This window comes from Trachypithecus francoisi, unplaced genomic scaffold, assembly GCF_009764315.1.
Source record: "Trachypithecus francoisi isolate TF-2019V2 unplaced genomic scaffold, Tfra_2.0 Lachesis_group13, whole genome shotgun sequence".
Lineage (NCBI taxonomy): Eukaryota > Metazoa > Chordata > Mammalia > Primates > Cercopithecidae > Trachypithecus > Trachypithecus francoisi.
In genome coordinates this window covers 5,897,182-5,910,974 of record NW_022681458.1, presented here as the reverse complement: position 1 = coordinate 5,910,974, position 13,793 = coordinate 5,897,182, and the positions used below count along the sequence as shown (strand labels likewise).

General features: G+C 46.3%; 1 protein-coding gene across 8 annotated transcripts in view; it reads left to right on the top strand.

Moving 5' to 3' along the window:
• AGAP1 (ArfGAP with GTPase domain, ankyrin repeat and PH domain 1) overlaps positions 1-13,793 on the top strand; it is a 637,917-nt gene that overhangs the window by 592,770 nt on the left and 31,354 nt on the right. The gene's annotated exons all lie outside the window — the stretch shown is intronic.

The window sequence follows — 13,793 nt, the reverse complement described above, 5'->3', positions numbered from 1 at the left end:
TTTGGGAGGCCGAGGCAGCCAGATCATCTGAGATCAGGAGTTCGAGACCAGCCTGACCAAAATGGAGAAACCCCATCTCTACTAAAAATACAAAATTAGCCGGGCATGGTGGTGCACGCCTGTAATCCCAGCTACTTAGGAGGCCGAGGCAGGAGAATCACTTGAACCTGGGAGGCAGAGGTTGCAGTGAGCCGAGATCGCGCCATTGCACTCCAGCCTGGGCAACAAGAGCCAAACTCTGTCTCAAAAAAAAAAAAAAGAAAAGAAAAGAGGCCCCGCCTTCCATTTAGATTGGCTCGTGAACTTGCCGAAGAAGGGGCTGTTGTCAGTCGCCGAGGCTTTGGTGTTGGGTTTTTCAGGACAGCCAGTGTGTGCCTAATAATGCAGATGTCATGTGATGAGCTCGGTTTGTTACAAGGAAGCGTCGTCCTCCTCACGGGCTCATTACGTTGACGTTTTGGCTTTGGAGGCTGATATTTTCTCTAAAGGAAAGATTAAAGGATTGTTTTCATTTTATTATAAGGAAGAGACATTTTTGGTATGAACCCATCAAAGTTGGTGCCTAAATGCTACAAGTGATTCTCCTGTTATTTTGAAGAGCCTATTTATTTTCAAGCAGTTACCAGCTTAACTAAGACGTCGTCACTGGAATTCCATATAAATGTGTCCATGCCCACACGTATACCTACATAGAAAGAGGAGAACCCCACATTTGGGAGGCTTTCTTATGATCATTCTTTATTTCCTTGTAATAATGTGGGGTTTTTTTGGTTTTTTTTACTTAATATATTACATAGGAAGGGTTTTTTTGATACCTTAAAAAAACTGCACATTAAGTCTGGTTTTTTACAAAAGGATGAATGGATGAACAGGTGTTTTTAAGAGCCGCAATAAATCATCGTACAGCAAGGAGTGCCTCTTCTGAGATCTCATTTGATGCCCTGCCCTCAATTAAATGAATCAGAGATAAATGGGGATGTGCGTGTGTATGCACACACATGTGCACACATACACACAGGCACACACGTGCACACATGCACAGACACGTGCACACAGGCACACACATGTGCACACATACAGACACAGGCACACACATGTGCACACATACACACAGGCACACACAATGAGAAGGAACAGAGGGATCCAGTTCAGTCATTAAAGAGATAATAAGGACTCATTGTGTGCCAGGTGGAAGAAAAGGTGCAGGAGGAGGACTCACAAAGTCTGGAGGATTGGCACTCTCTGTTCAGCCAGGCAGGAAGCACCCCCATCATAAAACCCCTACGGCCTGTAAACACCAAAGTTCACTCCCGCTACCGCCTTGGAGTGGGGCTGGGAGGCCCCAGTGGGGAATGGCTGTAATGATGGTTCGCTTTAGTTGTGCCTTCCTGAAGAGGAGGGGTCTCTGCGGCCACCTTAAACTTAAACAAGTGGATTCAGTCTTGACGGCCAGCCCCGTGACCTGCTGGCATATTAAAATTTAAATTCACAGTACATTCATTCACTTCACGCTGTAAGGATCATTCTGGAACGAAGGATAAGTAGTGGTTTTTCCCTGACATTCCTACTCTACTTTTGGAAGTGTGGGAGATTGTTGAGCTTTTTGAAACAGCCATAATGCAAGGGGCTTCAGTGTATTTCTGTTTCTTAAAGAAAATGTAGCATGCAAACAAAAAGTAATTTTCAGCCATTTTCTTTCAGGAAAACCTCTTTATGGATATAACTAATTGAAACCTTGAAACAAATATGTCGTTCTATTCACAACTCAAATATCAATTATAAGAATTTTTGCCGGGCACGGCAGCTCACGCCTGTAATCCCAGGACTTTGGGAGGCCGAGGCAGGCAGATCATTTGAGGTCAGGAGTTCGAGACCAGCCTGGCCGACATGGTGAAACTGCATCTCTGCTAAAAATACAAAAATTAGCCGGGCGTGCTGCAGGCGCCTGTAGTCCCAGCTCCTCAGGAGGCTGAACGGGGAGAATCGCTTGAACCCAGGAGGCAGAGGTTGCGGTGAGCCGAGATCATGCCGTTGCACTCCAACCTGGACAAAAGAGCGAGAGTCCATCTCTAAAAAATAAATAAAATAAAATAAAATTTGTATTTACCCAATTCTATAACTGCCTGAACTGGCCAGGACAAACAGAGAAGGTGGGGGCGGTGTTTGATTCTTTCTGGAGCACCCAGTCATGCTGGAGCACTGGGGTGCAAATCAGAAGCGTCCTTTGTTGCTGCAGCTCTCCCCAACCGCCCAGAGGAGCTGTCTGGGAGAGGAGCAGTCTGTAAGGCTAGTTTTGTTCTTGCTCAGATGATCGAATCTCTAGTGCGTCTCTAGTGCCAGCCTCACTTCCCGGCCTGAGTTTCCATTCATCCCCAGTTTCCCCACACAAGGAGCAACAAACACTGTCCCAGCTGGTAGGACCAGCCCATGGATCCCAGAGGCCCAGCAGGCTCAGGGCTCCTTTTTTCTCATTTCTCTCCTCCCCATCTCCAGACAGCCTTGACTGTTCATAAAAAGAGAACCAGGGGCTAGAAGAGGGTTAGACCGAGTCCCGTTGCCCAGGGCGTGACCAGGGCCCATGTGGTGGCCTCCAGGGGCATCCTGTGGTTTTCCAGGCCGAGGAGCTGCCTGGCTCCATGGGCCGCCTCAGGATGTGGCCCAGCCGGCTTCCTTTGTGAAGGCAAGCCCACCACAAGGAGGAGGGCTCCTGGAGGGGACAATGGCTGGCCATCAGTGATAGCAAATTCCAGCGTCCTGGCCGTGGGTTCATCTGGCCACTGGGCTGGGCTGATGGCAGCAACCCTGACCACACGCGTCATTTCTCTGCTGTTATCACGGCCTTGGAGCGGGACAGGGTCTGTTCCATTTACTGTATTTTTAAAGATGCCCTCATCTTCCTTTATGTCCTAACTTTCCTTTTCCTAGTGCTCTTTCCCCTCCTCCTGCTTAGATACCGGCTCTGACAGTCCGAATGTAAGAAATAATTGGATTCTAAATTCTAATTCATCTGTAAAGTATTCGGTGATTAAATTAGCCTAATAGATATTATTTCTTACATGACTGCATAATTTTATCCTGATTGGATCTCAGTGGCACTAACGTGCCCCCCAATTTACTATTGACTCGAAATTCTCAGAAGGCGAGACATAACTCTCTGTCTTCTTCAGTCTGTTTTCCCAGGTTAAAAGTTAAACTGATTTATGCTAAAAGAAGATCGCCTTACTGCTCAAGGGTAGTTGCACAGTGTATATTATTCTGTAAGAAGAGCAGTAGAAGGAAAATATTATTTTATGTAATTTTAAATCCTCCTTTTCAATTCAGAAACTGAAAGAAGTAGTGCCCATCTAAAGTCTTTGGGCAACAATTTGATTGCAGGTACCATAGTTTCTCTTTTAAATAGCTGGAAGTCTTATCCAAACAAAACTAACCGTCGCTCATAGCATAGAGCTGATAAGTGTTGTGCATACATTCCAAAAAATTTTCAATATTCTTAGGATAAAATTTTAGCTAGGGCGTCTTTAGTCATTTTTAATAGAGCTGCTTAAATTCTTGGTCAGGAATGAGACAGAAAGGGAACGAAGTCATGGACCCCAGAGATACACAGGAGGGCATCCATCAGCCAGCACGGAGTCATCAGCGTTCTTTCTTTCTTTCTTTGCATAAATTTAATTTCTTCAAGTATGTGCCTCTCCCCTCCCCCACCCCCCTGCCCTACCTCCCTCCCTCCAGAAATCTGCAAATAAAATTCCCCGCTTCCTCCCTGGTTGAGTAGCTGGAAGCAGCTGGTGGGTTTTGTGTGGCTACTGAACAGTGGGGGAAAAAAGTTTTGGCAAACACTCGGGAGACCCAGGACAGAGGAGGTAGGTAAACTCAGGAAACTGTTTTCATGAGTAAATGAGGGAAACAAAGGCCGCGCAGCAGGAGCAGAAGGGGCACACACTCCCTCTGAATAGCTCCCTAAAAACAGAGCTGAAAAGGAAGAAGGCCCATTTGCTTCTGGGAATCCAATAAATTGTTTCAGGAAGTGAAAGTCTGTCCAGGCTAATGGAGCTGTGATTGACAGGCCTTCTCATTATGGAGCCCATCAGGGGACAGGGCATTCCAGTGTTATTTAGGGGGTGAGGTGGGAATGAGAGGAAGCCAGAGCCTGGGGTGGGGGTGGGGGCGGGGGCTAGCTCTCTGTGTTCATTGAAAGAGTCCAGGTCCCCGACAGCCCTACTCCAAGGACAGACAGCCTCTTCTTGCAGGATCATCTACCTTTTATATTATGACCTAGACACTTCTCGTGGCTCTACCACACCATCTTCCCAAGAGAGCTTGTGCCCGCCCCACAGTCCCAGCTGAAATGGCAAATGCGGTGCACACTTCCCCATGACTGGCCGCTTGGACGGCTCATGCCCACCTGTGACCAGTCCGATGTTCTGAATGGAGACCCTTGGGTAAACGTGATAACGTGATCTCCTGGCGTTTTTCAAAGCTTTTTCCTGTTTCCATGTGGTCCATTATGTAGTCTCATAAGCCATGTAAGTGGCCTTATTGGTTAGGTGACAACCAGGGACATATCCATTTTCTTTGTCCATGAAGCACCAAATAAGAAGAAGTTGGTGTCCATTAAACTAGATTGATTATTTATTATCACAAAGCTTTTGATATGGGCTGTGGGGAGGAAAAGACCAGAGGTCTTTGCCGGGGAGACGTTATGGCAGTCCTCTCTGGTTGGCACCTGCTTAAAGATGTGTAAATACCTTGAAGACTGTTCTCGATTAAACATCAGCATCTCACACAGCCAGGAGAGGGGCAGGGAGGGCGAGAGACCTGCTTGGTATCCTTGGCTCCGGGGTCCAGGTTATTCAGTTTGATGATGGCTATCTGGCAGGACTCCCTCATGAGCAAGAAAGACCCTCAGTCTCCACGATTGTTATTTCCAGAAAAGTGGGGACCTTCACCAATGTGCCTTTCATTGTGAACCTTACCCAGCTGGGCTCCAGGACACCTAGCCACATCCCCGTCTCTGAGTCCCCAGCTTCATCACGTGTCCGAGTGTCGTTGGACAGTGGCATCCTTCCATCACCTGACTGAGAGCGGCCAGCACAGTTTTCATTTTGGAATTGGCAAAAGGAAAGTTGTCCCCTGCAATGCTTTGAAGGGGTTTAATGCACACTGAAGAAACAGCTAGATAGCTCCAGCTCTGCTGGAAAGTGCAAAGGCCCATTAAGCGTCTGGAGTTTGGGGTCCTGGGTTGTCATACTCTGTAATGACCGTCTTGGAGGGTAAGACACTTGCAGTGGGCATGTGAGTTGGCTGGCATTTCCACAGAGTCATCCTCACTGTTGGGTCAGTGGGTGGTAGCTGTGACATGAGGAGGATGCCTCTGTGAACTTAAATGTTGGTGCAGTGACTCACGGGCTCCAGGCAGATTCATAGATGCTTTCCTGTTTACTGAGGCATTTTGTATTCTTAAGCTGCAGAACATAGTGTTAATTATTTATCTGGGTTTAACTACACTTTAATTTTGTAAACTAAGTCCAGAGCTGTCTACATAGTAAAAACCATAGATTCTCTTTTGTTTGTTTGATTTCTGTGAATTCCAGCAGTTTATACCACAATTGTAGCCCTGTCCCCATTGTCACGAATCTGTGTATCCATCTGCCTATGTTCACCTGTGTTCCAGAACCTCACGGTGCAGTGCAGTACCTCATTCCTCACAAGTGCTTAGTGGGTATTTCTTGAAAGAATGGATGCTTAACAGGACATTCGATGGTGATGGTGAAAGTCCTAAAGACACACAGGGCTGAAATCAAATTCAAAGAACTCACTTCTACCAAAAGAGAGAGAGAATTGATTTGTATAATATGTTTCAAAGTACAGAAGGTGGAAGGTACATCACCACCATCCATCACGCGAAGGAGCAGAAAGAGTGGGATGCTACACTTGGGGCCGAAAATATCCGAAAGGAGAGGGTACAAGTCAGACCGCTCACATGGGTGGCAGCGTCCAAGTCCAGTTTGTACATTTCTGCGTGGATGAGGTCTTTTCAAAGCACATACACTTGTGTGATTTTTTTTTTTCCCAAGAAAAAAAATAAAAGCTTAAAGTCAGTGTAGTCAATTTGACACAAAGAGCAAACTGACACACACAGTTTCCCTGGGCAGTGCTACATGTTCCTTGTTCTTCCGTAAAGGACACATGTGCTGCTGTGCCTCTCAGTCTCCCAGTTGCAAAGATGCCATCCCGGGTCAAGCTGAGGTCCTTGCCAATGAACTGCATGCTGGAGAGAAAGCACCTACTAGGCTGCCAGGTACGGGCAGAAGAGAGTGAGCAGAGCAACTGGGAGGTGGCCTGATGGCCTGCGCCTGTTGGCTGTTGATGAGACCCAAAGTCTGGAAGGAATCTGGTTCCATATAGAGTTCATGCTCATCCCAAAGTCCTTATTTGGCGCTGGAGAACAAAGAAGAGTTTGCACAGAAGAAAAGAGAGGTTATTTAACCAAAAAGGCCCTCTGCACATTTCTGATTCCTGTACAGTCAGCATTAATATGCCGCTTTTCAGACATACAAATGGGGGATTGAATTGCAAGAGTGCAGGCAATAAAGAGTGCATTTGTGGAATGATAACCTGACTGGCATCCCTGCCTCTTGAATGGCTGACGAGGTCTAATTGGCATATAACGCCCTATAAATTTATTAGCATGCCTCACTTCTCATTGGTGGACTTTCTACTGTTAACCACCAAGAAATTACCAATTTTCAGGAGTTAGTCACTCAAGTCGTACTATGACTAGGTTGGAAAAAAAAAACCCACCCTGCTCCTGTTATAAATCAACCTTATGCCTGTACAGTGGCTCTTCGGCTGCAAATGACTCCATCGGATACAGAAGTTTGGGGTGAGTGGAGTTGCAGGGAGGAGCACGTGTTTACCAGGAAACCCACTGCTCTCCTCACGCTGCCCTGCGCGCCTGAGCCCTTCAAAGAGACCAGCCGTGTCCTCGCCCCTCTGTCGCCATCCTGGCCTCCAGCTGCACAGGCCGGGGATGGGCTGTGTAGAAATGGCAGTTCTGTGGCCATTCGCACCCAGAACTTTGATGTTCTTACTGATACATTCAACCCTCAGGCATACCATGCAAAGAGGACAAAGCCACCCTCTTATTTCAAGAGCATAATAGAAATATTCAGAAGCAGACATAATTATTTCAATTACTTCTCTCTGGTTTTTGAGACGCACACTCAAGAGTCACAAATTAGAAAATAATATTCACATGTTTCTTCTAATTGGTAACAGATTAGAGGCATTTTATCTTTTTAAATAATTTCCAAATGTGCCCCCAAAGAGACTGTGAAGGGAGGGAACAGAGGCATGGAAAAGCGAACGGGCTTTGCCAAGCGAGTGAGAGGAGGGGGCCGGAGGGAGACCTGCCTCCTGCAGCGTGTTTCTAGTTGTTCAGATTTTTGTATTATTTTCATCACTTTTTGATATTGAAAGCTAGCAGGGAGGGGGTCTTCCCAGTTATACTGCCCAGCTTGCAAACATAATCCTTCCTTGTTTTTGTTTGGTTGGTGGTGGTGGTGTTTTGTTTTGTATTTTTTGAGAGGGAGTTTCGCTCTTGTTGCCCAGACTGAAGTGCAGTGGAAGATCTTGGCCCACTGCAACCTCCGCCTCCCAGGTGCAAGCAATTCTCATGCCTCAGCCTCCTGAGTAGCTGGGATTATAGGCATGCGCCACCACACCCGGCTAATTTTGTGTTTTTAGTAGGGACAAGGTTTCACCATGTTGGCCAGGCTGGTCTCGACCTCCTGACCTCAAGTGATCCGCCTGCCTCGGCCCGCCGAAGTGCTGGGGTTACAGGGGTGAGCTGCCGCGCCGGCCGGAATCCTTCCTGGTAAGCACATTCCTGACACATGAGTCTGCTGCCTGCGTGTCGTGTCCTTGGCCATGCGTTTTCTACACACATGCATGTGTGTTTGCATATCTGCATGTCCAGTGTACTTCCAAAAACAGATCTGAGTCAGCTGTGCGTGTCTCTCTGTGCAGGAACTCTGGAGGGGTGAGACGGAGGTCGCTGCTAGTCAAGGTCGCCTGGGGCCCTGCCCTCTGACACAGAGGATTTCAAGTCCTCTAAATCCTGAGGGTTTCAACCGTTCCTTTTTCATAATGGAATTTGGTTTTATCAAATACTGTTTTTAACATTTAGTTGCCTCTGCTCTGAAAAACAGTTTGACAGTTTCTTATAAAACGAAGCATGCACCTTCCTTATGACTCAGCATCTGCGCTATTAGGCACTCACCCTAGAGAGAGAAAAGCCTAGGCTGGGCGCGGTGGTCACTCCTGTAATCCCAGCACTTTGGGAGGCTGAGGCAGACAGATAGCTGAGCCCGGGAGTTCAAGACCAGCCTGGGCAACATAGCAAGATCCTGTCTCTACAAAAAAAATACAAAAATTAGCCGGGTATGGTGGCATGCACCTGTAGTCTCAACTACCCAGGAGACTGAGACAGGAGGATCGCTTGAGCCTGGGAAGCAGAGGTTACAGTCAGCCTGGGCAACAAAGCAAGGCTCTGCCTTAATAAATAAACCATAAAACTTAGATTTACACAAAAACCTATATGTGAATGTTCTTAGTGGCGTTGTTCGTAAGAGCCCAAAACCAGAAACAACCCAGATGCCCTTCAGTGGGTGAAAAAGTAAACAAACTGTAGACCATCCACACTGTGGAAAAGTAGTTGGCAGTGAAAAGGATTGAATTCTGAATACACACAACAACTTAGGTGAATCTGCGGGGAATTACATTGAGTGAAGAAAAGCCAATCCCAAAAGATCACATGCTGTAGGATTCTGTTTATGTCACACTGTTGATATTACAGAATTATGGAGCTAGAGAACAGGTTAGTGGTTGTCCAGGGTTAGGGATGGAGTGGGGGGTGAGGTTTTAAAAAGGCAACAAGAGAGACCCTTGACTGGTGCTAGATACAGGAATGTGCCTGTGATCAAATTGCATTGAACCAAATACGTGGACACATAAATACAAATGACCACATGGAAAACGGGAAATGTGAACAGGCCAGGTAGATTGTATCAATATCCTAATGGTGATAATATATGATAGTTTTTCAAGATACTGCCTTTAGGGGGAAACCAGGTAAGGAGTACATGAGATCTCTGTATTATTTATTTTTCTTTCTTTTTTTTTTTTTGTGATGGAGTCTTGCTCTGTCACTCAGGCTAGAGTACAGTGGCGCGATCTCGGCTCACTGCAACCTCTGCCTGGGTTCAAGCAGTTCTCCTGCCTCAGCCTCTCAAGTAACTGGGATTACAGGTGCCCACCACCGCGCCCAGCTAATTTTTGTATTTTTAGTAGAGACGGAGTTTCACTGTGTTGGCCAGGCTGATCTCAAATTCCTGACCTCACGATCCACCTGCCTTGGCCTTCCAAAGTGCTGGGATTACAGGCGTGAGCCACCACGCCCAGCCGGATTATTTCTTTAAACTCCATGTGAATCCACAACTATTTCAAAAAAGTTTACTAAAAAGTTTAAAACAATCAAGCAAACTAAAAGGTGGCTTCCCTTAAAAGAATCTGGGCTTCTTGGAGAAATGGCTCATTCCAGATCTGGTTGAGAAGTAGGGAATAGCCCGGGAGCATCCTGCTGTGCCAGAAAGAAAGCATGAAGCTGCCAGGGACCAGGGCAGACGCAGCAGACAGAAACAAGAGTGGCTCCAGGCCTCCCACTGGCCAGATCTGGAAGAATTGAAGCATCAAAAAGAATAGTGGTGGTGGCAGTTTATGTGACACATTTAATTTTTAAACATGGGTCCACGATGATACTCCAGAAAGGCAGTGGAGGAGAAGCTCTTCTTTATAAAAAAGGCCAACCAGTAAACAGATAGGATAAGGGAACTGAAAGATCTCTATCCCGCAACCAAGAATGTGATTTTTTTTCTTTTTTTTTTTTTTTTTTTTTTTGAGACGGAGTCTCGCTCTGTCACCAGGCTAGAGTGCAGTGGCGTGGTCTTGGCTCACTGCAGCCTCCGCCTCCTGGGTTCAAGTGATTCTCCTGCCTCAGCCTCCCAGGTAGCTGGGATTACAGACATGTGCTACCATGCCCAGCTACTTTTTGTATTTTTGGTAGAGATGGGGTTTAACCATATTGGCCAGGCTGGTCTTGAACTCCTGACCTTGTGATCCACCCGCCTCGGCCTCCCAAAGTGCTGGGATTACAGGCGTGAGGCACCGCGCCCGGCAAGAATGTGATATTTTAATTGGTTCAGTCAGGGATCATCAACTGAAGCTGCGCCCCTTGGGGGAGAGGAACAAGATATTCCGCCTCACGGTGTCAGCCCAGGGATCACTTGGTCGTTGTAAAGGGGGACAGGGACCTGGACAGAGGCCTGTTGGCTCCTGCTTTAACCACAGACTCAGACAGACTCAGTAGTGGAACGACTCACAGTCTGTGCCTCCTGCTGGTGACACAAGGGAGACGTGGCACCTCCGTAGTAATATTTTGACCCAAATGGAATCGGACAAACACAGTTGGGAGCATTTTACAATAGAAATAACTTGAAATCCTCAAAAGACCAATGTAAAGAAAGGCCAGACAGAAGAGTGGGGTTTGGAAGGGACTCTCACATGGGAGGAGGTGTAAGAGGATGACCAAAGGCAACATATATCCTGGATTGGGAGAGAAATTCAACCCTAGAACATATTTTTTGATCAGTTGGGGAAAACTGAATATTGACCACATATCAGTGGGTACCAGTCATGATCATGAAAGACGCAATCCCAAACACTGTAATTCCAAGTCTTGAAATCTTGAAAAACTGAAATCTCAAGTGTGAAATCCCCAAAATGACAATCCCAAAAAATCGAAATCCCAAAAATACAATCCTGGAAAAGATCATTTGAAAAATTACTTAAGATATTTTTTGACATTTTTGAAGGGGGTTTCTCTGAGAAACATGTAAAAACTCAACAGAACACTTTTTAGAGCACTTTTCACGATAAAATAGGCAATGATAACATATATTTTTGCAAGCATAAAAACCCCCGGTGTACTAACAGCAGTCATACGGCTATAACAGTTACAAGCAGACCGTATTCATAGGTCAGAAATATATCAATGCATGTCAGTGTGGTTGCTAGTTGTGTGCACTCAGCTTTATAACACCTGAAATACCGTGATGAACTTCTTCAGTCTTTTGACAAGATTGATCAAAAGTTGTGATGGACCCAGTGTATGGCACACAACCATAGTCCCAGCTACTCAGAAGGCCACGTCAGGAGGATCACTTGAGCCCAGAATTTCCAGGCCAGCCTGGGCAACATAATGAGACTCTGTATCTTTAAAAAAAAAAAAAAAAAAAAAAAAAAATGCAAATATGATGGGTCACCATGGCCTATGAAGTTGCCAAAAGAGCTAAGAGCTGAGAATCTTTTTTTTTTTTTTTTTTTTTTTTAGGACAGGGTCTCTGTTGCTCAGGCTGGAGAGCCATGGCTCAATCATGGTTCACTGCAACGTCCGCCTCCCGGGATCAACTAAACCTCCCACTTCAGCCTCCTGGGTAGTTGCAAATATAGGCACAGACCCACGACCAGCTAGTTTTTGTATTTTTTGTAGAGACCAGGCTTCACTGTGTTGTTCAGGCGGGTCTTGATCTCCTGGATTCAAGCGATCCTCCCATCTTGACCTCCCAAAGCACTGGGATTACAGGCATGAGAACTGCACCCAGTGAGATCTGGAGAAATTTTATCTTTCACAAATGTAGATGTTCATTTATTGAAGAAATTTCATGAAATTTGTGGACTGTATATAAGTGCATACAGAATGAATTTCCACATACCCAAAACCATGAAAAAGCCTGGCACAGAAGATGGAAAAATTGATCGGGGCAACAGTGGCTCATGCCTGTAATCCTAAAACTTTGGGAAGCTAAGGCAGACAGATCACTTGAGTCCAGGAGTTCGAGACCAGCCTAGGCATCATAGCGAGACCCAATCTCTACAAAAAAAAAAAAAAAAAATTAGCCGGGTGTAGTGGCGCGTGCCTGTGGTCCCAGCTACTCTTTCTTTTTTTTTTTTTTTTTTTTTTTGAGACAGAATCTTGCTCTGTGGCCCAGGCTGGAGTGCAGTGGCCGGATCTCAGCTCACTGCAAGCTCTGCCTCCCGGGTTTACGCTGTTCTCCTGCCTCAGCCTCCTGAGTAGCTGGTACTACAGGCGCCCACCACCATACCTGGCTAGTTTTTTGTATTTTTTAGTAGAGACGGGGTTTCACCAGGTTAGCCAGGATGGTCTCGATCTCCTGACCTCATGATCCGCCCGTCTCGGCCTCCCAAAGTGCTGGGATTACAGGGTTGAGCCACCGCGCCCGGCCAAGGTCCTAGCTACTCTTGAGGATGAGATAGGAGGAGCAGTTGAGCCCGGGAGGTCCAGGCTGCAGTGAACCCTGATCAAGGCCATTGTACTTTAGCCTTGGTGAGAGTGAGACACTGTCGCAAAAAAGGTTGGAGGGGGCGGGGCAGGGCAGGCGTGGTAGCTGACGCCTGTAATTCCAGCACTTTGGGAGGCCAAGGTGGGTGGATTACTTGAGCTCAGGAGTTCAAGACCAGCCGGGGAACTGTGGTGAAACCCCCTCTCTACAAAAAATTGAAAAATTAGCCAGGTGTGGTTGCATGCGCCTGTGGTCCCGACTACTGGGGGGCTGAAGTGGGAGGATCACTGGAGCCCAGAAAGTCAAGGCTGCAGTGAGCCATGATCATGCCACTGCATTCCAGCCTGGTTGACAGAGTTGGACCCTGTCTTGGCTGGGCACAGTGGCTTGTGTGTGTAATCCCAGCACTGTGGGAGGCTGAGGCCGGAGGATCACTTGAGCACAGGAGTTTGAGACCAGCCTAGGCAACATAGTGAGATGCCTTCTCTGTAAAATAAAAAAAGATTAAGAATATGAAAAAAAGACTCTCTCTTAAAAAAAATGCCAAAAAAAAAAGGGAAAATGTAACAGGAAATTCTCATGTTGGTAGATGTTGACATGGGCACAGTGCTTACAGTGTTGTGGTAAATGTACTTTGATGGAGTCAAGTTTGCAAAAAATGCGTAAAACTAATTAGAATAATGCTGGCAATGTAAAATTGTGGAAAAAACTTTTAAGAAATTTGACATATGAAAAAGTATATTAGTTTAGGGATAGATTATGGGTAGTTGCACAGAGATAATCCCTGAGAGCTGGCCACCTTTCACGATCATTATATTCTTGAGTTTTGCATCATGCCACATAGCTGCTTTTTTCCCTTTAGGATGTGACTCTCTGTAGAGAATAAATTCACATTCATTTTCTGTGCGACGCTGCTCTTTTGGAAATTCTTCTGTGATGCAGGGTTTGCCAACATGAGTTATTTCCCATTACATTTCCCCAGCTTCTGTGCCATGCTTCTTTATTGTTTTGGGTACTTGGAAATCCATTCTGCATTCACTGAGATACAAACCACAGATATGGTGGAAGCAATACTGGTGATGGAACAGCAATACTGTGTCTCTTACCCTACCATGTGCATAGTTATTGTTGAACCAGTAGGTAACTTCACTGGCTTCTTCACCCAAATATGACTTTTCTCGTTAAAAGCTCCTGGAATGTCGGCCAGGCGTAGTGGCTCACGCCTGTAATCCCATCACTTTGGGAGGCCGAGGCGGGCGAAGCCTGGAGGTCGGGAGTTTGAGACCAGCCTGGCCAACATGGTGAAACACCCATCTCTACTAAAATACAAAAATTAGCTGGGCGTGGTGGTGCGCGCCTGTAATCCCAACTACT